This window comes from Micromesistius poutassou (assembly GCF_964030765.1).
Source record: "Micromesistius poutassou genome assembly, chromosome: 22".
NCBI classification, from domain to species: Eukaryota; Metazoa; Chordata; class Actinopteri; order Gadiformes; family Gadidae; genus Micromesistius; species Micromesistius poutassou.
Window position 1 is genome coordinate 11,106,678 of NC_140292.1, and position 27,301 is coordinate 11,133,978.

The 27,301-nt window shown below is 47.1% G+C and overlaps 1 protein-coding gene and 1 pseudogene across 2 annotated transcripts in view; one reads left to right on the forward strand and one right to left on the reverse strand.

Moving 5' to 3' along the window:
- Nucleotides 1-27,301, forward strand: part of LOC311367686 (netrin receptor UNC5D-like) — a gene marked incomplete at both ends in the record, with an annotated part of 133,825 nt that overhangs the window by 49,035 nt on the left and 57,489 nt on the right. The window lies entirely within an intron of this gene.
- On the reverse strand, nt 996-5,156 carry LOC311367469 (annotated as a pseudogene). The gene is made up of 2 exons: nt 4,161-5,156; nt 996-1,358 (listed from the first exon to the last, which is right to left on the reverse strand). The product of its transcript is annotated as an uncharacterized misc_RNA (transcript).

Here is a 27,301-nt window from a genome sequence, read left to right on the forward strand (position 1 = left end):
AGATGCCTCCCTCGTTTTCAGCCAATCACATGACTGCAATCCAACTAGGGGTACCTCACCATGGCCAGAGCACAGCATTTTCTCTGCGCATTTTGCGTTGCTTTTCGGTAAAATAAAAAAAAGTTATCGGACTTCACTGGTAAGTAGAGCCTCAACATGGCGTCTGGTAATGGCAATCCCGATTCAAGTGTAAGTGAAAAATGTCTAGGCGTGCATGAATAACGCATCATGAATGTATTGTAGCGTTTTAATACTATCGTTACCGAGGTAGGCTGCGCGTAACCGAGGTACGCGTTACGAGGTACCCCTCATGGGATTGCAGTCATGTGATTGGCTGAAAACGAAGGAGGCATCTGATTGGCTACAGAGAGTTCCTTGGTGAAAAAATACATTTGTGAATCCAGCCGTGTCAGGGGAGTCTCAAAAATCCACATATAAATACAGACCAGTTCACACACAAATGCAAACAAGTTCACAAATGAAAAGCGTCTTGTAAATTCAAGTTTAACAGTTTGTATATAAATGTAACAACATTCAAATACATTTTTGATGAAAATTGCAAATATTTTTTTAATTAATATATTTATGGATTTATATTACTGTAGCGGGTTCAAGGAGTGGGCGGACACAGTCTTGGCGTTTTGAACACGCGGTTCGCTTTATTGCTCCAAAAGCGAACAACAAGTAAATCATACAATGAAAGAAACTGAACAGTAGGGTCCACGAACACGGTGGCCAGGCTCTCTGGGCTTTGGCCTCTGTCTCTCTGTCCACTCGAGCGTCTGCCGCTCTCTGTTTTCTCTCCCCTACTGAAAGGCAAAGCAGGCACATAAATACACACTTCCTGATTGGGTCTGATTGCGGACACCTGTCGGCAATCAGACCCAATCGCCCCAGCCGACCTGGTGCTCCATACTCCCCCTACCGGCCAGACTCCGCCCCCCTCCACATACCCCCACCGCCCGACACAGGCCGGGGACCCATCCGGCCGTAGCCTACTCCCCCCCCCCGGAACGGGAGAGGAAGTCAGCCACGACCATCTGCGACCCCGGCCTGTGGGCCACCCGGAAATGGAAGGGCTGCAACGCGAGGTACCACCGGGTGATCCTCGCGTTGGCATCCTTCATCCGGTGGAGCCACTGGAGGGGGGCGTGGTCGGAATAGAGGGTGAACTGGCGACCCAGCAGGTAGTAGCGGAGGGCGCCGACCGCCCATCGGATGGCGAGACACTCCTTCTCGATGGTGCTGTACCGACCCTCCCGGTCCGACAGTTTCCGGCTCAGGTACAGCACCGGTCGGTCGGCCCCCCCCACCTGCTGGGTCAGGACCGCGCCCAACCCCCTATCCGACGCGTCTGCCTGCACGGAGAAAGGGAGAGCAAAATTAGGAGCACACAGGACGGCTTCCCCGCAGAGGGCTGTTTTAATAGCATCAAACGACACCTGACATGGCTCCGACCACTGGACCGTATCTGGGGCCCTCTTCCGGGTGAGGTCGGTCAAGGGGCTGGCCAGGTCGGAGAAGTTTGGGACAAACTGCCGATAGTACCCCGCCAGCCCCAGGAACCGCCTCACCTCTTTCTTGGTCCTGGGGCAGGGGGCGGCAGCGACCGCCGCGGTCTTACCGACCTGCGGCCGGACCTTCCCCCGCCCCAGGTGGAACCCCAGATACTGGATCTCCCTCCGCCCGATCACGCACTTCTTCGGGTTGGCCGTGAGCCCCGCCCGTCTCAGCGACTGAAGGACGGCCGCCACCCGCTGCATATGCTGCCCCCAGTCGTCTCCATAGATGACTATGTCGTCGAGGTAGGCGGCAGCATATGCAGCATGAGGTCGCAGCACCCGGTCCATCAGCCGCTGGAACGTGGCTGGGGCCCCGAACAACCCGAACGGAAGTACCTTGAATTGGTACAGACCGAGCGGAGTGGAGAACGCCGTTTTCTCTCGGGCTGCTGGAGACAACGGAATCTGCCAGTAGCCCTTCGTGCAGTCCAGGGTCGTGTAGTAGGTGGCCATGCCAAGCCGGTCCACAAGCTCGTCGATCCGAGGCATCGGGTAGGCGTCGAACTTAGACACCGCATTCACCCTACGGTAATCCACACAGAACCGGACAGCCCCGTCCGGCTTCCCCACAAGCACGACGGGGCTGCACCAGTCGCTGTGGGACTCCTCGACGACGCCCAAGTCTAGCATTGCTGCCAATTCGCGCCGTACCACGTCTTGCTTGTGTACGGGCAGCCTGTAGGGGCGTGTCCGCACCGTTAACCCCGGTTGCGTCTCGATGTCGTGAGTTATTAACGGGGTGCGACCGGGCAGGGGCGAAAAGACGTCGGCGAACTGGAGCTGTAGAGAGACCACGTCCGCCGCCTGACTCTCCGACAGATCCTCTCCTCGGCCGACCGGAGGGATGGGCCCCGGGGCAGGGACTTCCGGTCCAAGCTCCTCTCCCTCCGGTAGCGTCGTGGCGAACGCGACCGGGACCACATCATTCCACCTTTTCAGGAGGTTGATGTGGTAGATCTGTCGGGCGTCGCCCCTGTCCGACCGCACTACCTCGTAATCCACGTCCCCGACTCGCCGTGTGACCACAAAGGGACCTTGCCACTTCGCAAGTAATTTGGTGCTAGAGGTGGGCAACAGAACAAGGACCTTGTCCCCCGGCGTGAGATCGCGTAATCTAGTCCCTCTGTCGTACAGGCGTTTCTGATTCTCCTGGGCTTGGCGCAAATGCTCACGTGACATTACCCCGAGTGAGTGGAGCTTTGCACGCAAGTCCATGACGTACTGGATTTCGTTTTTGCTGTCGCTGGACCCCTCCTCCCAGTTTTCTTTAATGAGGTCCAGGACGCCCCTGGGCCTGCGCCCATAGAGCAACTCAAACGGGGAAAACCCTGTGGAAGCCTGAGGCACTTCCCGCACCGCAAACAACAGAGGGTCTAGCCATTGATGCCAATTTCGAGCATCCTCCAGTACAAACTTCCGGATCATGGACTTTAACGTCCGGTTAAACCTCTCACACAAGCCGTCTGTGGCTGGGTGATAGACGCTCGTGCGGATGGCCTTGACCTTCAACAACCCGTAAAGTTCCTTGATCGTGCGTGACATGAAATTGGTGCCCTGGTCAGTGAGAATCTCCTTTGGGATTCCCACCCGCGATATGACGTGAAACAACGCCTGCGCAACACTCCTCGCGGAGATATTGCGCAACGGAATTGCTTCCGGGTATCGGGTTGCGTAGTCGATCAGGACTAACACAAATCGATACCCTTGTGCGGAACGTTCTAATGGCCCGATAATGTCCATGCCCACGCGATCGAATGGGACCTCCACCAGGGGAAGGGGCCGCAAGGGAGCCCTGGGGATGGCCGGGGGATTCACCAACTGGCACTCGGGGCAGGAGGCGCACCAGCGGCGCACTTCCGCCCGAATTCCCGGCCAATAGAACCGAGCCATTATCCGGTTCAGTGTTTTGTCGTACCCCAAATGGCCCGCCATTGGGTTGTAATGCGCCGCCTGGAAAATCATTTCCCGGCGGCTCCTGGGTACCAGCAACTGGGTAACAACCTCCTCACTCTGGGTGTCACGACTCACCCGATAAAGCCTGTCCCTAATCACCACAAAGTGTGGGTAAGTCAGCACTGCGTCTGGCTGTACCCGAAGACCATCAATGGAAATCACTTGGTCGAAGGCGGAGCGTAGAGTAGCGTCACGAGACTGCTCAAGGGGGAAATCGTCCACCGGCGGGAATGTCGACGCTCGGCCCTCGGGCTGAGAACCTCCCGCCTCCTCCCCCGATCCCTGAGCAGCGTCGGACACCCTCGCATCGGCGCAGAACACAGCACATGACTTACATGTCCCTATCTGTCGTGTCCGTACCCCCGCACTCTCGCTAACTGCCCCTGGAAACCCAGCCCAATCTATCCCTAGAATCAGGGGGTACGTGAGGCTCGGACTAACCGCCGCCTTGACCCTATGCGTTTTTCCCCCATAGCGAATTTCGATAGGGACCAAGGGATACGTGTGAACATCCCCGTGTATGCACCTCACCGAAACGCTCGACGCCTCGACCAATGCCTCGGACCGCACCAGGCGCTGATGGATCATGGTCTGCATACAGCCGGAATCCAACAGCGCCTGGTACGTACCCCGTTGTATCCTCACCGGGATACGGTACGTCTCGCCGGGACCGTAGGGAGGGATCGGGGCACCGGTGACGCGGACAACCTGGCCCACCTCCATCATCGGGCAGTCCCTCCGAAGGTGTCCCGGCTGTCCGCACCGCCAACACCCCTCCCTTGCCGTCTGAGGGCCCGCCTGCGGGATGGGGGGGGAAGGTGATTCATGCGCCTGCTCTGGAGTGGGCCCCCCCCCCCACCTCGCTCTTGGTAGCGGGGTGGGTTTGTACCCCCGCAGGGCCGCCGCACCGGTCCGCGGGCTCGGGGTTGGTGCTGGTGCTGGTGGTCTTCTGTCGGTCGAGGGGGGAATCAGGTGGCCCTCCGCGATTTTGACGGCCGCCGAGAGGCTCTCGGGCCGGTGGTACCGGACCCAGGTGGATGTTCTGGCTGGGAGCCCCTCGACGAACCTCTCGAGGGCCACCTGCTCCACGATCTCCTCGGGGTTGTTCCTCTCCGGGGCCAACCACCTCCTCGCCTGGTCCCGCAGCTGCTGGGCGTAGGTGAAGGGGCGATCGCCTTCTGAAAAGGTGAGGGCCCGGAACCGGCGGCGATGTTCCTCCGGGTTCAGGCCTAGCCGGTCCCGGATGGCCTTGTCCACCGCCTCGTAGTCCCGCTGGGCCCCTGCTGGCAGACTGTGGGCCGCGAGCTGGGCCTCGCCCGTCAGGAGCGGCAGGAGGCGGTGAGCCCACTCCTGGCGTGGCCACCCGGAGACCTCGGCCACCCCCCGGAACGTCTCCAGGAAGGCCTCCGCGTCGTCGGTCTCGCCCATCTTGGGGACGTGGATGTGGCCCACCGCCCCCGCCGCTCTGGGTTCCCGATCGCGGTCGCTGGAGACGAGGAGCTCCTGGAGGATCGCCCGATCGGCGGTCAAAGACTGGCCCAGCTCCAGGAGCACCTCGTTCTGCGCCTGCTGTAGCTGCGTCTGCCGTTCGGACATCTGCGTGAGATGCCCGAGTATCGCTGCCAATGGTGACTGCTCCATAGCCGCACTCGCCTCACCTTGGGCTCCACTGTAGCGGGTTCAAGGAGTGGGCGGACACAGTCTTGGCGTTTTGAACACGCGGTTCGCTTTATTGCTCCAAAAGCGAACAACAAGTAAATCATACAATGAAAGAAACTGAACAGTAGGGTCCACGAACACGGTGGCCAGGCTCTCTGGGCTTTGGCCTCTGTCTCTCTGTCCACTCGAGCGTCTGCCGCTCTCTGTTTTCTCTCCCCTACTGAAAGGCAAAGCAGGCACATAAATACACACTTCCTGATTGGGTCTGATTGCGGACACCTGTCGGCAATCAGACCCAATCGCCCCAGCCGACCTGGTGCTCCATACTCCCCCTACCGGCCAGACTCCGCCCCCCTCCACAATTACATTTATTTAAAACAAGACACATTTGTGTGTGGATCAGAAATGTGTTTGTGAAACTTATTTTTGTTTATGGATTTATTTTACATTTATACATGCCGATATCCATTTGTGTGTGCATTGAAATGTATTTGTGAGAAGAGAGTAATTTATATATAAATCACAAAATATATTTGTGAATCCTTCTCTGTGCATTCATTATTAATGAGACTGTTCTGACCCCATACCCTCACAGCGTGTATTGAAAATGGATCAGTGGAACTTTTATGGTTGCATTAATGTCTAATTTGGCAGTTATTTTTGAAAACCAAAACAAAGCATGAAAATCGTATTAAACAGTGGAGCCGGCTCTTTCTAAGTAAGGGTGTCATCATCATCCTGACCCCTGCAGCGCTGCGTCTCACAAGTGTTCCGTCAACGGTTTAATTTGGTTCAGAGAAAACACTGAATAATCATAAAGACAAATCGCAGAGTTTCAATCTTTAGCAGCGAACGCTAACATCAAACCACTGCTTTCACTCATAAACAACAACATCATTCTTAGTAGACTGGAGGTCTTCATCCTGCACAGAAACACTTCATGTTGCCTACTGTGGAGCTCATCAAACAAAAAGTTGACGTGGCGCTGACTACAGCAACGCACCACACCTGGAACGGGATGCACGTGTAGCGAAAGGGACCTACGTCCGCTTAGTAGGGGTAAATCAGTCTTCCCTGAATGGCTGGAAATTAGAGGATCTAGGTCCCTAACCCCCAGGCCTATTAGTCTTGTGCCTGCTCAGTTGAAGTACAATAGCTTAGGCTTTAGGATTTTAGTCATGGTGAAGACCTAAAGAACAGAATACCAGTAAGTATCGGTGTGTGTGTGACTTACCCTGTATTCCCCCTAACTACTATACTTTAAAGACAGAGGATGAGACGCCCCTACTTCAGAGAAGATGGAAAAATCCACAATAAAAGCAATAGTGTAAAAGTTGAAAAATTAGTGGTTATTTATTATACTAAATACTAGTCTCTTATAGTAAGTAAAATAGAAAAGTAAATGAAAAATTAAAAAAATCAAATGTATGCATATAGGAATAGCTTCCCTATCAACCTGTAACCACCATATAATTTTCAAAACCTTATATCAACATCCACTTCCCCAGAGTGGCTCAATAACACTTTCACAGTTTGGCTTAACAACACTATCAGCATGTATCTCTAATACAATACACTGCAGATAAACCTCATATGCAAATAACAACAGCTTATGCTCGTGAATGCAATTCACACAACAGTAACATTAGTATATTAATTGTAACCTCAGAAACGGTTTTGCACAATACACATAATAACACTCAATGTCCACTCTCAGTTCAATGTTCCTTTTGGCTCGGATTGTCCACGTTACGTATGTGCCGACCGTTCACCAATTGAACATGTCCATCACAAGCGCGTTGCTGTCCGTTGAGAATGGTAGAGTCATGTGTGGCAGGTAGCCTATTTACTCACCCACCGCACCGTGCATCAATGGCGTGAGAGAGGGAGGGAGAGGGAGAGAGCAGGTGAGATGAGCCACAGACACGTCCCGGGCTGTAGCAGTGAACTGGCTGGCTCTTCGTTCTCTGGCGTGACAAGCTTCCAACGTTGGCGACGGGCTAGTAATATAGCTGGATAATCAACACTTTGCACTACCTAGCGAGGATGTTCGCCTCGCACTATGCAAACTATACTTGTTAATGATATGACCCCGGATGAAACTTCAGCGCTGATGGCGTGGAGTCTTCTGCTTTTCCACACGCCACTCAAGCCCTAACTGTTCCGTAGCTCAGATTAAAACATGTAGCACACGCAATAACTAAGAGCTAAACTGTTATTTAACTGATTTATCATGCCGACATCTCCGTCAACATGGGACCTCTCCGAGCGCCGCCATCTTCTCCGTTGTTCTCCGCCAACTCTCTCTAGTCCCGCTCTCTCCTCTCCTCCCATTCGCCAGTGCACCTGCATGCAAGTCATTGATTGGCCGAACCTATGGCCAAGTTCATGGGTGCGATTGGGTGCACACTCTAGGTGTACACCTACACACGTAATGTGTTATGTGCGAGAGATGTGTGTTATGTGCGAGTTATGTGCGAGAGAGAGAAGGGGCGGGACTTCCGGGAGAGGGGCGGGACTTCCGGGTGTGCTTTGGAGGAAGCGTGGGTTTCGGGGGGCAAGAAAGAGGTAGGGACTACCGATAGATAGATATCCGTCCCTGATTCACGCTTCTGATATTGCTTTATCAAATTTTGCTCTCACAATACTTATTGTTATCGCCCCAGGGGCTGATAACTGCAGTTCACAGCTCATAGGAAGTAAAGGAACGGAAATTGCATCTCAGTCGACCGGGATAAGCCTTCAATTCATGACCACTCTCAGCCCAACTGAACCTTTTTCTATCTATTCCATTTTCTCAAAGACCTTTTTGTAATCTTTTGCTCCCTTGCCCTTTTCCTACGTTCCACATCGTCCAATCCCATCCTCATTGGGATATCTCTTAAAACACAGGGATGTGTGTGAGTTCAACCCCCCCCTCGCCCCTCTCTCCCCGTGGTCTGGGGCTCAGGGCAGAACACGCTCTCACACCAACTGCTTTAAAGCGTTGCTTCTCTCCACCACATGTTCTCGTTCGCTCTCGTATCAGCGGGGTCTTTGGTATAGATCTCTGAGGAGCTGGACTCACAGAGGGACCCAGTGGGGGGTGGGGGGGGGCACTGGGCTTCCCTCCCATCAACCTCTCGTCATGGCAACACTTCACACAGTTCCATCAGGGTGGCCGCGTTCCATTTATCCATGGCTGATGATAAGCCTTTTAAACACGCTGTTGTAATTGACCTGTGGTGTCTTTCAGCGGTCAGAGTGGTCGCAGCATTTGATGTGGATGACATTTGAACCCTTGAAAAACTTGAAAAAAAGATATTTAGAATGAAGACAACGATAAGATATACACAGGAATTATCCTAGAAAGGCTCTATAAGGTATGGATTCAGAATAACGAATTGTATAACCTATGAATTCTTATAATTAAATCATAATTTCTGTGGGGCTCTTACATGGCTTTGTGTTGAATTATTAACTGCCTGGAAGGGAGTTCATAACACACAGCGTCTGAATAAAATACACACGCTGAAGGATCGCAACGCAGGAAACATATCAAGTGTCATTAAGCCTGAGCTGAGCGGAGCCGTGAGCAGCTAAGTGGGGGGTCAGGAACCTTTATATGCAATCTTTATGGTCAGGAGGAAATGCAGCAACACAGCAAAAGGTACGACTAAAGGCAACACAAGTAATGGAGCACGGTCTGCAAAAACCAAAAGCATATCACAGACATCGCTAATCAAATGTTTGGGATTCTCAATATTCTCCTTCCTGCACTATTTTAACCTTAGAGGAAGAGGAGCTTTGCGTGGATGATTTCCATTGCCATGGGTTTCAAAGAGCATGTGAGATTCAGTTGACACATCACAAGAGTTTTGATGTGTAACTTTTCATTTGGTGGATAAGGAGAGAGATTTAGTTTCTGTATGAATCCTCCCCACAGCCTCCTGAGCTCTCAGAGCAGGGGAGTGTGTTCTGAGGAAGACTCAATCTGTGGCTGGCAGGCGTCTGTGTGGACCCATCCTCGGTGTGTTTGAGCAGAGGTCGGGTCAAACGGGAGAACCGTCTTTGAAAGCGACTGAACTAAAGAAGATCAAATAAAACTAAAACATGTCGGGTGGCTGCTTCCATCACAGCCGCCTCACTATGAGTTCCAATATATTAAAATATATAATCATGTATTAATCTACCCCTACAGCTGTATCGTGATTAATTAACATTTGTATAAGCTCTGTTGCTCCGTGTTTCATTTGGAGGGTGATTTAGTGGCTGGTTTGTGTGGAGGAGAAAACCCCCTCTCTATTAACTGGATGTTATTTATGACACAGTGTTGATGGAGGATAATAATCTATGCATTTCATTTGCCGAGGGCCCATAAGGCTCATTAGTGGTGTGTTGTATAGGTGTCCTTCTATGTGCATCCTTCAGAGGATCATAATTATTTCTTTAATTGGCTTCTAATGATCTTGGCATGATGTGTTGATGGGAAGATAACATGTTTTAAAAAAAGTTTTAATTAACTCTTCACAATAATAAAAAAAGAAGGTAACACTTTACAATAACCATAGTTTATAAATGGTAAATAGACCATTTATAAATGGTTAATAGACCATTTATAATGATAGTTAAATATTAATAAATGGTCTATTTACCATTTATGATTGGTCTTGCTGTTTATAAATGATGATTAAACATTAGTAAACTTAGTAAACTATCTGTTTACCTATTATAAATGGTCTATTTAACCATTTATAAATGGTCTATTTACCATTATAATTGGTCTATAAGCTGTTAACCATTTATAAATGGTCTATTAACCATTTATAAATGGTCTATTTACCATTTATAAACTATGGTTATTGTAAAGTGTTACCAAAAAGAAAACTATAAATACTGACACGCCTCTTCCTCAACTTCAATAAAGATGGCCGTTATGGCCTGAAAGTGATGCAGTATGCAGCCGATGGGTCGACAGAGGTTCACCTAGTGTGTGTGTGTGTGTGTGTGTCCAGAGACCATGTCCGCTGCGTGCCCATAGATACTATTTCCCCTCTGGTGCTTCCTGAAATAAGGCCACCACTGTGAAATATGTGAGAGAGAGAGAGAGAGAGAGAGAGAGGGAGAGGGAGAGGGGGACGGACATTCATCACCCTTAATAGTCCATCACTCCATCACTAAGTCTTTCCCACACACACACACACACACACACACACACACACACACGTGCAATTATGCTTACGCTCTCTGATCACTTCCCCTTGCCCACCCTCTGCCTTCACCCCCCCCTGGTCCCCATCTTGTGTTTTCCAGACATTGTTATCCTCGGCACCTGAGAGATAAATGAGTGTGTTTGGCCCTCAGTCCTTCCCATCAAAGGTCACACTGGAGCCACCTGGACCCCCAGACCCCCCCCAGCCCTGGGGTCAGAGGGTCGGGGGGGGGGATTTGATGACGGGGCTTTTGTTGTTGACGTTGTTGCCATCGTTGTTTGGCTTCTCAACCACGCTTGCTTCTGAGTACCTTGGCATTCTTTGCTGTCATAATCGTCTTTCTTCATAGAAAGGATTTGGATTCAGGTTTAAATTATTTACTTTAGATTGTATAAATAGGATTTTTTGGTGTCTCAAAAGGAATGACCAGAAGGAGCTAATTAAATCTGAAGTGTGTGGAATTTGATTAAATTAATTCTACGTTTTCAGTCCGTGGCAGCAAATGTGGACATCCATTTTAAGCGTCCTTTAAATCTTAAAAGTTCCGCTGGCAGAAGCAGAAATAAACACATATTCCACGCTTCCTGTAACCTGAATATATTGTCTAGCTTGCAACCTCTTTTCAACAAGTGTTCTATAGCATTGTCAAGCATTACTTGGTTTAGAGCGTACTTCATGAATGTATTTACATAAATGTTTACCTCAAGGCCTTTTCTTTGTGGAGCGCTCCCTCCCGTGGAGGCTGACCTCTTCTGATGTAAACTGTTGTTATATAAACTGTTGTTCATATTGACAATCTTCCCCAGTGAGCTTTAGGGATAGTTCTTCTTTTTGGTATATTGTTGCTGATATTGATGTGAATCTCTTAAAATCAAGGGCAAAATATACCTATTTACATTAGTGAATTAAAAAATGAAGTGACTACAAAAATAAAGTGAATATATTTTTGTGTGAGACTTTAGATAGGCGGCAAGACCTTTAACAATCCAACATTTTTTTTAAATTGTCATTGTCACTAGGAATAATAGTTTGTTTCTATTCTTTAAATTAGAATTTATGATTTTCTGACATTTGTTTCTAACATTTAGACTTTCGGGAAAATGCTCAAATTAAAACCAAATTAGAATCTCTCTATTTCAGCTGTGCAAGGACTATTTGCTGCTACTCTGCAAATAACACAATCTAGGGGTTATTGTGCATGCACCGTTATCTGCTGAAGCACAATGGATGGATGTGACATGACCAGGGTTGCCAACCCTCACGCATCTGGCGTGACACTCACGCTTTCAGCATCAATCTCACGCTCTCACACACATGCAACAAATGTCACGCCAAAAAAAACAATTTTCGTTAATTTTCTGCTGATGACTTGACTAGACTAGACCACATTGTATTGTTTTTAATGAAAGGGGAGGAGTTGAAGACATCTCCCTACAACGCTCCAGTCAATCCGCTGAAGACGTTGCTTCTGACGAGTGCTAAATTGCAGAGGCGTCTGCAGCACTGATATCCCCCTGTCTGCAGCACTGATATCCTCCCAACCTGCTAGCAACCTACAGCAGTGCTATCATGAATATGCATGAGGAAATGACCAACATCTGAAGAAAGTCTTTTTCACCTAAATGGTTCAAGATGGTTCACCATTTAGGTTTTATTCCTGGTGTAACATGTTCAGCCCTGTGGTGTGTCCTCTTATTAGAACATCTTTCATAGCTGTCCCCTGTCCCTCGCTTTCAGAACCTGGACGAGCTAGCTGGCTGTCATTTTAAATCCTGCCCGCAGTGAATAATCTATCTTCAGAAACTACCATCGGATCGGCATTAGGTCCTTTTTCCTTTTCCCTCTCTCCTCTTTCTGTCTGTTTCTCTTTCTTTCTTTCTTTCTTTCTTTCTCTTTCTCTTTCTCTTTCTCTCTCTCTCTCTCTCTCTCCCCCCCCCTTCCCAACCTCTTCCTTAACCTCTCCTCTCTGCCTTGTCATGGTAAACTCTAGATCTGTTCCACTAGCTAAATGGTGACCACCACCATACCAATATAGATCACGATTAATTCAAATGGAGAAAATGTCCTCACACTGTGGGCAGGCGTCTTGGCGTGAAGGTCTGTCTTACCGGTGCATGTAACAGCACACGACATGTCTGCACCGCAGTCTGTCTGGCTGCACTGATACTCAGGGGATGGCCCTGTGATATTGAATCATGGGTAATGTAGTGTAGCAACACACTGGGGTGGATTCATTTCCCCATTGCCGGCCTGTCATCTATTTATACTATGGATGGACTTTCTTGTGCTAATGTCAGCACTTTATGCTAGACCTTTAAAATAAAGTCTTCCCTTTACTGCATTTGTAGTTCTGGGTGATAGTCCCATTATGCCTCGTTTGTATTTAAAGAATGACTTTTTAGAAGAACAGGGAACTTTAATGGAGTTTACAATCGCTTGCACTATCTCCTGTTTACCGTTCCTAGGTTAAATTAAACTATTTATCCAGCACTTGTCTGGCCATAGTTAATGCTTGTTGAAGAGGTCTTTATACACAACATTAGTTTCAAAGAACACATCTTAACTCTTTAAACACTTTTATACTACTTAAGGTGTTAGAATTGAGCCCCTCCAAGTAAGAGGGCGGGAGAATTTCAGAATAAAATAAAACATCAATAAGTTGCACTGGACATTTGAACTAGCTCATAGCTTGGACATATCTGTCCTCAATGCTGATTCATACTGATTTCAACAAGGTAATCAATACAATCGTATCCTATAACTGATAACTTCTATGAATAAAAAAGCTCCTAAGCTCCAACCTGCAAGGGGCGCTCTCTTCTTGCCATCAACACGCCCAAAGCCCTCAAAGCCCCTTTAGGAGGGGATTTCATTGTTAGCATTATTGAAACCATTATTCATTCAGCTTTGATTACAGATTTGTTCAGGTCATTTTAAGCTATGAGCTAGTTGTTAAATATTGTTAAGTATTGCAACTGTAATTGTAAGCAATTAACTAATTTGTATTCACAGTGTATCTGTGGATACCTGTTAAGTAATTCCATGTGTTAAACAAATAAATACTTACCCTATACTTAACCTTAACCCTAAACTTATAAAAAGTGGGCAAATGGTGCCCTTTTGCTTGGCATTGCTGTCCAATTATCTGTTGAAATAGCAACAAAGGAATGGAACAAGAAAGGCTTGATTTCCATGCAGAAATAATGGAATGTGCTTCCGCTGGGCTAGCCTGCCAGACATCGGGCGGAGGGGAGAGAGGGGGTTAGAAGGGAAAGCATTTCGACAGACTTGACTACACATTTCCATCCTACGGTTTTTATTGTTATTACCAATATCCCCCTGATGGAATGACCTAAAGAGATGGTTTCTCTTCTTCTGCTCATTTTGTTATTGGACTGACTGGCGAACAGGATATAGATGTTTGCCAATGAGCGCCAGAGATCTCTGTTGTTGTTGGGAAGTGCTTTAAAACAAACACAGTGGGCAGACACTGTTTTGTAAACAGCGAAAGAGACTTAATGGTGCTATAGTTTAGATTTAAGAGCTGGTTTTTGAGTGTAATTTGTTAGAAATGTCATAGCCCTTCGTTAGCTATTAACGAGTGAAATGCGTTGTGTGAATATCTGTTTTGACAACATGTGACTCTTTATGAGACAATTAAGATTTTACATCACTCCTGACAAATTTCTGGCTAAACTGGTTCATAGAATCCATCTTGACTGTCATTCACTCTCTCTCTCTCTCTCTCTCTCTCTCTCTCTCTCTCTCTCTCTCTCTCTCTCTCTCTCTCTCTCTCTCTCTCTCTCTCTCTCACACTCTCCCACTTGCTTTAAACATCTGCAGTCCCCATAAACAGCGAAGTCACAACAGTCAACCTCAGTCGGTGCTGGCAGTCACATCACACAAGTCATTCTAAAACATCACACCAGTCATGAACATCACTCAAGTTCTAAAAGTGGCCGGTGCTGTTTTGATGAGACCCACATACAAAATGAATTATGAGAAGTGAGCCACCATTGATGTTGACATTGCGTTCCCTATAGTATAGTCTTTAAACAATTTTCCATTTCATTCATCTTAATGAATTCATGAATATCTCGAATATCTCATGATATCAATATGTATTATCTAAATAGATAGCATTTGGGATTGATAACGTTTTAGGTATTGACGTATTAACTCTAATATAAGCACTTGGCCTAACAGGAGTTATCCAGTTTGAAGCGGTCCTGCGTCTTGCTTGGAGACCCAGCTCCTGGGCTTCTGTCTAAACACCATGACTTCCTCATTTGCGCTCACAATCGTCTCCTTTGGCCGATAGAAGCGCATCAACAGATGTGATTAAGGAGCAGATCAGCCTCTGTGTCGCTGTCACCGCCCCCTCCCTTTCCCCACCCCTCTGTTTAAGCTTTAATTACACCACGGGCCGGGGCAGACAGGCCCGGGCCCCGGTCCCCCTCCCCCAGGATCAATACGTGGACGGGCTCCAACACGCTCCGATGTGTGATAACGGCCAGGGGAAGGAACCCGAGGGATGGAGATGGCAACAACGCCAAAATGGGGTCCAATTATTTTTTTATTTTTTTGTCCTGGAAATAATCTCTGAGCCGTTCAGTGAGAGGGGGGGGAGGGAGGGAAGGGAGGGGGGGAACAACTCTTGAGAAGCAATCCCGTTAATCTGGATTGGTGTAGCATGCCGATGGACGATTTGGCGTTGCATCGTTTCCTCATAGAGACAGAAAAACAACGACAAAGGATTATGGGTGAACTCATCCGGGGAGAGTGGAAACTCCTATGTCTAGCAACGAGTGGAACACCGTGTTCACAAGGGTTTCCGGTAGGGCTTATAATTATTTCAACCAATATTGCGATTGCGATTTAGTATGCGATTTTTTCATTTTAAAGTTCCTTACGTTCTGTATTATTCACTAAACACGCAATAAATCATTCTATAGTATGACCAACACAACATTGGAAGCTGTCAACGTATAAACTGCTCTTTCTTTTTAGGCCAGGCCTATGTGGTGAGATGAATTGATGCATGAATTGAAATTATAACATCTTTATTCAACTATTGAATTGTAAAAGAAAAATAAATATGAATCTTACTGATCTCCAATCAGTATCCAGTCAATCGTAGCCTTTGCGATTTGCAAATGGAGTTCTATTACATTGCGATGTCGGTTTGAATTAGATTAATCGTTCAGCCCTTTCCGGTCCGGTGTTTGCCCCAGAAACTTCCTTCGATGGATACCAGACGCCACTGTTCCTCCAGCGGAACGCACCAGACCGACGTGATGAACCAAACTACATTTCCCAGAGAGATTTGCGGCTTTGGCACAATTTGTATTGTGTTTTTTATTTTGGGTTGTCGGGGACGGGGAAAAAATGTATTCCAGTTGAACCAAAGAGACTCTGGGGAGGGCACTTAGAGGAGCAGGAGCGCCGCAAAGCACCATTAGTTTGTGCTCAATGGGATCGAAAGTGAGCGTGCCCCGATGGAAAGAGAAAAAGAGAAAAAGAGAGAGAGGGGGGTGAGAATCGAAAAAGACAGGGGGGGGATTGAAAGATAAAGTGGCAGAAGTAAAAAAAAAGAGTGTTGGAGGAGACGGTACAGTATATAATGAGTAGTCATTATATGGTTAGAGAGGAGAGAAAAGAAGAATAAAAAAAAGGATTGGCAAGGAACGCGGACGGACCTGGGAGTCGGCCGAGTAAGATGGATGAGAGCAGGGAGGTGAGAGTGAGAGAGAGAGGGCGAGAGAAACGACACAAAGAGACAAAGAGAGAGGGAGAGAGCGGCTTGATTTAGAGACCGCAGAGTGAAATAGAGTTGGTGAAGCCGTAAAGGGAGCTGGCTAAAGAGCCGTGGACAGGTATAGTAGAGAAGAGTTGTCACCTTCAAGGGTGTCCAGGCCCCGACACCATAAAACACTCTGCTCACACGCGCTACTGTCACCGCCGTCACAATGCCTCTCCTGCCCCGAACACATGCTGCTGCTGCTGCTGCTGCTGGAGGCTCATCTCCTCTCTGCTATATTTGACCCGCAGGTTTGCAATACATTTCTACTTGTGAGAAGGTGAAACCCTCCCCCTTCTCACAGTCTCGCATAAGAGAAACTATTATTATTATTATTATTATTATTATTACAATTATATTGTGTATATATATTATAATTGGGATGGTGTGAAATTGGACTTCCGCCACGGTAGGGGGCAGTGTGGTAATGAAATCTCAGGATCATGGCATCAGGGAATAGCCCAGGGGGTGTTGATATAAACAGCTGTTTTGTAAATATCTATAGGTTGTGCACAAGGTGTGGGTGTATATATATTTGGTGATTGTTTATTTAGTGTCATGTTTATTTTGTATTCACACAATGTACTTTCTGGTCAGTTATGTAGAATTGGTAGCTTTAGCTACAGAATGTTCCCCCAACTAGTGGTATGGCCCCTACGGCCTTGATTGGTCCAATGCATTTCCCTATTTAAGGGCTGCCTCATTTGGTGTTTGGAGGCTGAAGGTGGTGCTGGCTTGATGGGAGGCCAGTGCGAGAGCGGTATGTTTTGGTTAGGCTATGTTATGCTATCTAGGTTATGCTTGCTGATTGATGCAGTCATTTTCTTTTCTTTTGGAACGTTGATTTATTTTTTTGTGAATGTTTTGGAAGAAAATAAAGCTTCACTTTTTTTGCCCTGAGACAATTGCCCTCATTTTTGCCCACACTCTCTGAATCTGGTTGGCCATATCCCAGATAGGTGGGGCGACCACGCCGGTCCCTCACACTATTCTGTAATTTACGGATTTAGTTTGGGTCGCCAATTTTCCCACTCAGGCTTCTGCGTCGCTATAGCAACAAGTCAGCTTCCAGCCACATGGAATGCTGTAGTCAGCGGTTGGAGAAGGCTGATGAGCTCATCATTGGATGATAATTGAATCCCTTAAATAAGCTAAACGGTATTCCACATCTCAACAGTATTCTATATTGACTCGGTTGTGGTAATATAATACATTTGGAGAGCATAAAATCGATCCTTTGAGGCAATTGCGTGTTCATTTCGACGTATTTTAAACCATGAAATCTGCAATGTGCCGCAATAAGTATTATATGTCGACGTTGAAAATTAATACTTCAACTGCAGCTAGCAGGACAGGACAGCTTCTAACCATTTGTGGGACGGTTCTATAGATTGTCCTTGAGGAAACATGATGGCAAGATTTAGAGAAACGGGGTGACAAAGGATGCCTTCCATGCAGTAGAATGCATGTAACAGACACACACACACGCACTTGCTTGCTTATACCCACGTGTACACACACACACACACACACGTGCGTTTTTAAAACCAAAACCTTCTTCAGAATTAACAAGCACAAATGAACGTAGCCCACTTAAATCAAAGCCATTCCTCGTCACGATACAAGTATCGGACTGCTCACATCTGTGTGTGTGTGTGTGTGTGACGTGTCACTAGCAGTCATTCTGAAGCTGAATTAGCCGTGTTTCATGTCTGCGGGCGAACAAGCCTTAAGTGAACAAACAGCTCACTTCAGGGGCCCGTGTCGACATGATGGTCCAACATGGCCGCGCGTCGGCGGGGGACGGCGCCCGGCACTGCGCCCTCACGCTGAAGCCGTCGTCCTCTGAGACAACACTCTCTGTTTAAGGGCGTCCTGTTCAAGGGCCTTTTCACCGTCTGACCGTGAGAAAGGTTCCCTGCCACGTCAATCCCTTTATCTGGACGGAGTCAGCGCCGTCGACCTCTAATCAGGCCGGTCACCGGGGAGGGTGGTGGCAGAAGTCCTCCAATCAGCTCCACCTGTGAGTCCCACATTACCAGTCCTAGCGCTGCACCAGACAGGCTCTAGAGAGGAGGGCTGGAGGGGAGAGAGGATGAGCTCTGGCTGCAGGGAGGTTCCCACCACATGTTCAGGGGCCCATGCTGACCAACAGCAGCTCATTAGGAGGCATTCTCCTCCCTGACGGCCCCCAAGGTTTGATTGGTTTTTTGTTGTTGTTGCTTTTGCTCCGACGTTGACTGTTCTTCAATGTCACTTTGTCGTCTTCTGCTCAAACTTGAAACTACAAAAAAAAGCCCTTCTGGAAAGTATGTTGGTGACTACTTCAATTAGCATACTTCAAATGATATTATTTTTGGGACATATGCTGCTTGTCTTGTCTTCAATCTGTTTGGGTTATTGATGATGTTAACAGTGAATTAATTTGCAGTAAATATCTTATTGAACTATTTTCCCAGACATTAAATGTTCATCTATCTTTTGCCTTGTATGTATTTTCTATTTGTGTGGGCACCGTTCTCTCTGTTTTCATCTTATTATCCGATTCTTAATCATTGTGCGTGCGATCAGCACACCAAAATGGTACAGAATCACAGCCAATGTGGCAGCTATCCCCTACAGCATGTCTCACTCCGCATAGCTTACACTGCTACTGCAATTAAACAGTCTATTTTCTATGAAGGTTCAGCTGGCTGCTGACTTTAATAAGCTCACGGCGAAAGGAGAAAACAGGATTTGCAGCAATTCTCCAAAACACCCACACATTCCTATAAAAAGATAAACGCAAACTGAATCCTAAAGTTAAGAACCGGACGTCTTTGGCAACTTTCTGAACAGGAACTGTCATACAAACGGTCACTTCCACACATTCACGTTTCATCATCTTTGCGTTTGGCGTTTAGATATATATACTATTTCATCGGAGGTTACAGTATGGATGTAGAGGAATTAATTCCTCCATCTCAGCGAAGAGGATATATTATGTAACTCACTGTCAGCCTCTCTCCGAAGACAATTGAGACGTCAGAGGGGCGGGACGGCGAGCACATGGTGAAAAGTGAGAGTGGATTGCAGCCGACCCCTAAAGCTGATTTGGTCTGATTGACGTCTGGACTCCAGGACTGCTGGGTCTGTGTTGGCCACTGGGACAACACTGTAAATTAGCCTTCTCTCTCTCGCTCTCGCTTGCTCTCTCTCTCTCTCACACACCACTTACTCACTCACTCACTCTCAATTCACTTTCTTCAATTCACTTCCGCAAAACCAATCATTTAGTATGCAAATCATCAGGAGAACTATTATGGAAACTGCAGGGTGTGTGTGTGTGTGTGTGTGTGCATGCGTGCGTTTGTGCGTGCGTGCTTGTATGTGTGTGTGGAAAACAATAAGTGGTTGAGTCAATCATGCGCATTCTGTCGGGGCCCTCTCTCGGTCGAGACGGGAGGGGGCTGAGGGGCTGTTGAGTTGACACATAGTGTCATACGTCCTCGGTAAGAGATTGAGTCTGAAGGACTCGCGAGGGACGCTACGATGGGGAACATTGCAGGGACATAAGGTATTACAGCTGCTTCAAGACAGCTAACAAGTAGCTAAAGCCCCAGGAATAAGGGGGTCGGTGCATCGATTTATAATGGGGTGCAATCCTAGCATGCCTTGGTGTGTCATGCAGGAGGATTTGACTCTGATCCATGCAGAGATCCTTTGATCACCAAGGGCATTGATTGATTGCATTAGGTGAGATTTTGTCTAATACATATTCAAATGTGTGTCAAATGAAACAGGAATGGTTAACTAGCCTAGGAGTGGTGGTATTTGATTAGGGCTTGATAGATGGCATTAAAGCCTGAGGGTTAAGCCGTGGTCCACGGGTTGTGTAGAGATGCAGGGGATGCTATCGATCGCGTCGTTATCTGGTTTAATGTCAATCTGTATTTCCTAGTTAGGGTTAGGGTTAGGGTTAGGTAAAAAAAAAAAAAACATGCCTCAGGATGTCGTTGGTGAGGTTTATCGGAATGTTCTTTCTGAAATTGTGGCTTCTCGCATTGCATTGTGGGAGTCGATGTCCGGGATTAGCGATAATCCCCGGTACTTGGTGAGTGTATTCATTTATGGAGAGCCATGAAAATTACACTCTTGCTGACAAACCTGTTTTAATACATGCAGACCCACACACTCTTAAACATTCACACACACGCACACGCAGACACATACATTTATACGCAGGCGCACGCACACACAAACGGACACTATTCAGCCCAGTTATGCAAACTTTCACACAATCTTAACTCAGTGCCTACAGGTAACGTGAAGGTAGGAAATCACACACTAGATTCCCATACACAAACCAACACACAACACACACAAAAACCAACACACACACACACACACACACACACACACACACACACACACACACACACACATGCTTGACAAGCTGCATAAACAGAGAGTACGCGGGTCACAGGAGTTCAGCGCAGACCTCTCCTGCTCTCATGTTTTTAAGATGAGGTGATGACCTCACCTTGACCTCCCTAACTTTGTCTTTTATTTCCTGCGCCGCCGCGACTCTCTGGAGTTTCATTAGAGTGATTGCGGCGGATAATGGAAACAATATTAATTTAGAGACTCTCTTGTGAATATAACACACTTAGCATTTCCCATAAAAAAGCTGAGCCGCCGCCGTCACATTTAATCACAGTCATTTACAGCCCCGGCCCGAGACTTTTGCAGACCGTTCATCATCCGCGAGCTAACGACAAAAGGGTTGGTTAAAACGACTCCCAGATAATCCCCCTCGCCCGGCACCGGGGAGTCAGGGGACGTCACTCTCCATCACGGGGACGTCCGCTCGCCTCATGTGGGTAACGCGTGACGCGAGCGTGTAATATAACTGATATTAGAAAACACTGGTTTTTACAACAAGAAAGAAATGTCAGAGGGTGTGGGGGTGGGGAGGGGGAGGGATGAAGGGATGGAGGGAGGGGAAGGACGGGGCGGTATCTTGAAAGCACAACTAGTAGCGGCCGGAGCGGCCAATTTAAGAAAGAGTGACATTTAGCGATGGAGAATGAAGTAGGAGAAGTCAAGCGCCTTCACCAGATCATAAATGCCAGGGGGCTGTTCTGCATACAGACCTTCCTGGATTATGAATAATTTAGAGCTCATTTCAGAGCATCTGTGGCTCAGGATGAGAGACAAACTGGCTGGTGTGGACCAGAAGTTAATCAGTAGTTTAGACGACTGAAGCACCACAATTTAACAGAAGGACGTATACCTGTGGAAGACGAAATGAACGACAACAAATTGAACTGAACCTTGCTGGAAAAAAACGGAGCAACTATGCTATTTACTTTGTCAGATACCTGAACCCAGATACAAACAAATTAACCGTCAGAGCAACGCCGATCTTTCGTGAAATTACCGGAATTCCTTTCAGTGAGTTTAACTGTAGTCTGACTCATAAACGTGTGAAGCTAAACATATGCTAACGGATAGCGCCGCTAATTAAGCCTATGTCTATGTGAGGGTCTGTAAGCAATGCGTTTTCTACACGACGTAGTTCACTAGTTCTGCACCTTTTATGAGAGAAATACAGGTTATATTAATGTTAAAGAGGCTGTGTACATTTCGTACTGCATTGAGGCCCGTGAGCACTCGCTCACGGGCCACTGATGAGACGGGCACGGAGCAGGATGTGTGTGACAAGGGGAAAAGAGGATGTGTGTGTGTGTGTGTGTGTGTGTGTGTGTGTACCCTTGACAAATGCGCGCATCCATGCTTGAAAGATCACAATGTCTTTTCTTGGGTTTTGTTGTTTTCTCATTTCAAATATTAATGGGGAGGGGCTGGGATTCAGGGGAACACGAGCCCCCCCGCCTCGCTCCGACTTATTAAGAAGGACGACGGAGGCGAACGCTTCATTAGTAATGAGCCGCACCACAATCCGCGGTGGGACGCTGTTCTCCGTGCTCAGCGCTCAACGTGAACAATAACACGTGCATTCTTTACAACGCCCAATACGTCTTCTAAAAGGGGAGGAGCCACCGGCCCCGGGCTCAGACGGGCAGACTCCCAGCGCCCCCCTCTGCCACGAGGGGGGGGGGGGGGTGGAGGGTGGATGGGAGAGTAGTGGAGTGGTGTGGAGGTCCATTGGGACGAAAAATAACTTGTTCTGTTGCATTTTTCACGACGCCATTAGGGGCCCCTTTCTTCTTCTTTGTGCTGGAAGACACAGAGCCGCGCTGTGGATGGGGGGATTGAGCACATGAAGGTCATGTGACTTGTAGGCCAAGCACTGTGTGTTGCCCCCTCTATGGTGGTTATGTAATGTAGCACAGTGTTGATGATAAAGTTGTATCTGGGCTGTAGGTTTGATTCAAGAGCTGTTATTTGGGTGCAAGTTGTTAGAAAAGGCAAAGCCATCCGTCAGCTGTTAGTGAGTGAAATGCGCTGTGGGAATGTCTGTTTTGGGTCGGCTGCCTGCCTCTGTATGAGACCATTTAGATTCAAGAACGCTCCCGGCTGAGTTCTGACCAATCAGGGCGTCTCTTCCTTGATTGGCTCGGGGAATCCATTTGCCGGTCAGTCACAGCTGTGTGAAATGCCAACCCTTGAGGAAGGTGGGGAAGGAGGAGATGTTTTGGGAGTTTTTTGGATTTCAAAAGCCTACTCTCCTCTGCTCTTTCTTTACCACTCTCGAGTCTGATCTACCGCAGCATTAATGGTTGAATCTAATTAATCCGTTTAAAAATATATATAAAGAATTTAATGGAAAGCTAAACTCTAAACCTCACATCCTTTTATCCTCTAGTAGAGGAGTTACTTTATGAATACTACTATATACTACTATACATATATTAATATAGAAAATGCTGAAAGGCGTGCTATAAAAAAAAGCCAAAATGCATAAATGGATTAACCTTAATGGATTGTAAACCTTCTAAAGAGCCACGATTGCCACAATTTATTCATAAATGTGTTTAATAATGGAGTTCCATTACATGCGTTCTGTGTTAATCATAACACATGTGTTCACAACGTTATCCCAGGGAACGAGATCCTGAAGGGAATATGAACGGCGCTAGTGTGGTGATGGTGTGTTAGCACCGTGTGTGCTGTGTCAGGTTGAGGGCGTGTGGTTGTACTCAGAGAATGTGTAGCATAGACAAATGTTTTAATCAGGCTGTTGTTGTTATGAATCTCTCGTATTTTGCCCTCAGAGTGGATCAAAAGGCTAGATAAAAAATGAATCAGCATTAAGTATTGATACCCTGTTATTCTGCTGCAAAAACAATGCTTTATTTAACAAAACACATGTTTGTGTGTGTGCGTGTGCATCCATTGCTTGACATACCTGTAGGGAAGAAGCCAAGGTGTATTAAATGCACACAACTATGACCCATACAATTTGTATCCCAGCTAAGCCAGCCACCATCCATTGAGTCGATATCTAAGATTGGTTTGCCTAGCCACTGAGACCAAGTCACAAGCCGTGAAGCCGTGTATTACCACACCACAGGGACTTAGCTCTCGTCTGCTTCCACATCAGACCACACCAGACACTGTAGCTAACAGTTACATACAGTGATGGACATTAGCATTGCACTGTAGCTGTCACCTCATGTTTATCCCCCCACCCCAACGTACTTAAAGCTAAAAGCTAAATGTAGCACCTTTTTCTAGCTCGCCTTTATTTGGTGTTGGTGGGGTGAGGAACTCAACAGCTAAATATTAAATGGGATAAATGTGTGAAAAGTGTGAAAGTTGCCTGAAAATGTAAATATAGGTGGCTTTCCAAATGTATTTTAGTGCAGCTTGATTTTTAGTTTTTTTAGGTTAAAGGGGTAGTTCAGGATTTTGGACATCGGGTCTCATTTCCAAGTGAGCCAGTGTGTAATTTATCATTGGAGACCGTTTTCAACACTTTTCATTCAGTCCTTCTAGTTGCAGAAATCGCTGGTGCTAGGCTAGCGCAAGTCGAGGGGAACTGCTAGCCTGCCAATAAAAACAGTTTTACCCACTCCAAAGTACACCCGATGCAAACCAATTATAATGCCAGACTATCGATGTAAATGTCTCTGTTGATAGAATAATATTAGAAATAAAACTATCCTTGTAGAAGGACTGAATGAAAAGTGTTAAACGGTCTCCAATGATAAATAACACACTGGCTCACTTGGAAATGAGACCCGATGTCCAAAATCCTGAACTACCCCTTTAAAGTGTGAAGTTTGAGAGAAAGAGAGAGAGGAAGAGAGAAAAGAAAAAGGGAGGGAGAGAGAGGAAGAGTGGGATGAAGAGGTATTGAGAGAGAGAGAAAGAGAGAGAGAGAGAGAGAGGGAGCGCTTCCTCTTTGTTATAAGGTTGACATCTCAGGTAACCCACTTTTGCTTGGGTGTGTTTACTCTTGATTATCGTCGGAGCAGAGGGAGAGCCCTCTTCCCCCACCAGCCGGGATCAGGGCTGACAGGCTGTCACAACACAGACGGAGATGACACATGTACCACCTGGGCGTTGCCTAGGCGACCCACATACACACACACGCTAAGAATCAGGGTATCACACACACCCACACATATATGCAGACACATAAACATCCAAACGCACATGGAAGTAAACAAACACACACACACATACACTCACAAGCACACACACTCGGTAGCTTTGTTTACAAACAGGTGGACTGTTTTTGAAGATGTGTGATGAAATCCAAGCTCATTCTTGGATAATAAAATAATAAATGTGTCATTGTGAAAAGTTAAATCTTGATTGTTTGAGCAGTTTGCTGATGACCTAGATAGGTGTTTAAGGGGGTGTTTAATTGGGCTTGTCCGTCACAACGTCACATTGCAATGACAATGACAGTTATGTTATTTTGGTAAATTATCATGAAATGATTCGTCATTACGAGGAGACATTGTTGGGTTTGAAACCGCCACAGTGGTTCTCATACAAATTCATACAATTTCAGCAAAACAACGTTTTCCTGAGCCTGGTTGATGTTGATGGAGGTTTTGACAGACCGTTCTCTTGGGGCCTCTCAAAGTGGTGGAGGATCGCCATCAAAAATTCCCATGATGCATCGTGATGTAAGAGCCCTATAGAGGTAGCGTTGCAGTGGGCTACCCACGGCTTGGGACGGATCAGCAGTAGAACCCTCCTACGATCTGTCCCACCTCCCTCTGTCCACTGTCACATGGTCAGAACCCAGTGTTTACTGTCCCTGTATTCAAACGTCTTTTAATTGTATGGATGAGATAACGCTGGACTTTCTTAAACCTGTGGAACATTTGATGAATGCTTTCTAAAAAAGGTAGCAGGTATACTACAGTACTGCTGTACTAATCGCTTTCAGCAACTCTAAACTCTACTCTTTACTTCCCAGCAACGCAAATACACCAAAAATACAATTCCTTCAAGAAAAAGTGAAAAAAATGAGAAAATCTGTCCTTTTTTAAATACTATCTAGTGCTACAATAAGCCGCCATAATGAAGTTATGGAACCCCCATTCCAACACTTTTGGCCCAACAGCCAGAGCCCCTGGCTGCTCTTTCTAACCAGCGGGGACGTAAAGCCCCCCCACCCACCAGGGATCTCTCTTCTAAATCCCTCAGCCGAGTGACGGCTGCCGTTCCTCAGCCCCCAAACTGCTCCAGTCTGGTTTATATCTCCTCCTTCACCTCCTCTCCTTTAATACAGCCGCGGGTCCCCAGAAGCCCCACCCCATGAGGCGTCCACCGCCCTGCCAGTCACTGGTCGACCTACATCCACTCCCCCTCCTTCATCTGCAGCCAATATCACCTACATTCAAGCACATACACCCCCTGTTCATTTTCCCTTCATATATTTCTATAAATGATTGGAAGGGTACAACTGGAGTGTGCGTGTGTGTGCACTGTGTGCGTGCATGTGTGTGTGTGTGTGTGTGTGTGTGTGTGTGTGTGTGTGTGTGTGTGTGTGTGTGTGTGTGTGTGTGTGTGTGTGTGTGTGTGTGTGTGTGTGTGACATGAACGTGTTTGGAGGGAGAATGAACTAAGAAGTTTGTTCTGCCATTTCTACAGTTCCTTTGTTGTCTCTCTCAGACACGCCCCGGGGGGGCACTGGGAAATGGCGGGAGATGGGCTGGGGGTGTTGGTAGGCAATTGGTATTTCAGAACTGTAGTAGTACGCAACTGGTATTTCAGAACTGTAGTAGTACGCAACTGGTATTTCATAACAACTTGGAGAACTTGTTGTACACAATCCTTGGCTAGTGATAAATTGCAGCACAGTAGTATTACTAGTATAGTATAGTAGTATTGTGCTAAAGGGCTGTGTGTAAGTGTGTGTACGAGTGCGTGCACGTGTGCATCGGGATGGTCTTTAGATTGGGGACAATTTCCTTCTCAAACTGGTAATAATCCGGTCGTATCCATGCGTGGGGAAATATAAATAATTACTTCTCCTCTCCTCGAGGCGTAAGATATTTTAATAATAAAGTATTTTCTTGAAATGGCTCTGGGATAAGTCTTCATGGTTGATCTAAACAGACGCTCCCTCGGTGCCTTCCTCGCTGTCTCCAACACCCCCCCCCCCTTCATCTGCTCTCTCCACACACACTAAAACTCTCTCCACCCACTCTCTGCTCCGCTCACCTCTGCTCCGGAAGGCAGACCGCTCCATCTGCTGCCGCGAGCACCGCCGCCTCCACCCACACCTACAGACACTAAACCATACCTTGACATAAGCCGCTTTAATTAATGGACTGTTGACTATTGCCAGACTCTATTTATGTTGTGTATTCATACAAATAGACTCTTGCTTGAATACGGATAAAGGAGAGAGATTCCACGATGACTCGCGTCCTCATCCTCCAATGCACACACACACATGCCATCATACACACACACACACACACACACCATCACACTCCTCCTTCAAAAGCATAGGCAGCGGAGAGGAGGGTAGTGGTTGTTTTTTCCCCCTGTTTACGAAATGTCAGCAATGCTTGTTTGATGCTGATTAACAAATAAGTATTCTGCCGCTTCTTAGTTAACAAAACAGAATTCATTAGTGGATTTGGGTGGTTGTGTGTAAGCAGCTGCCTCCTGCCTGGTTAATACCCAGCACTTATCCTCCTGTGTTGTCTTTAGGG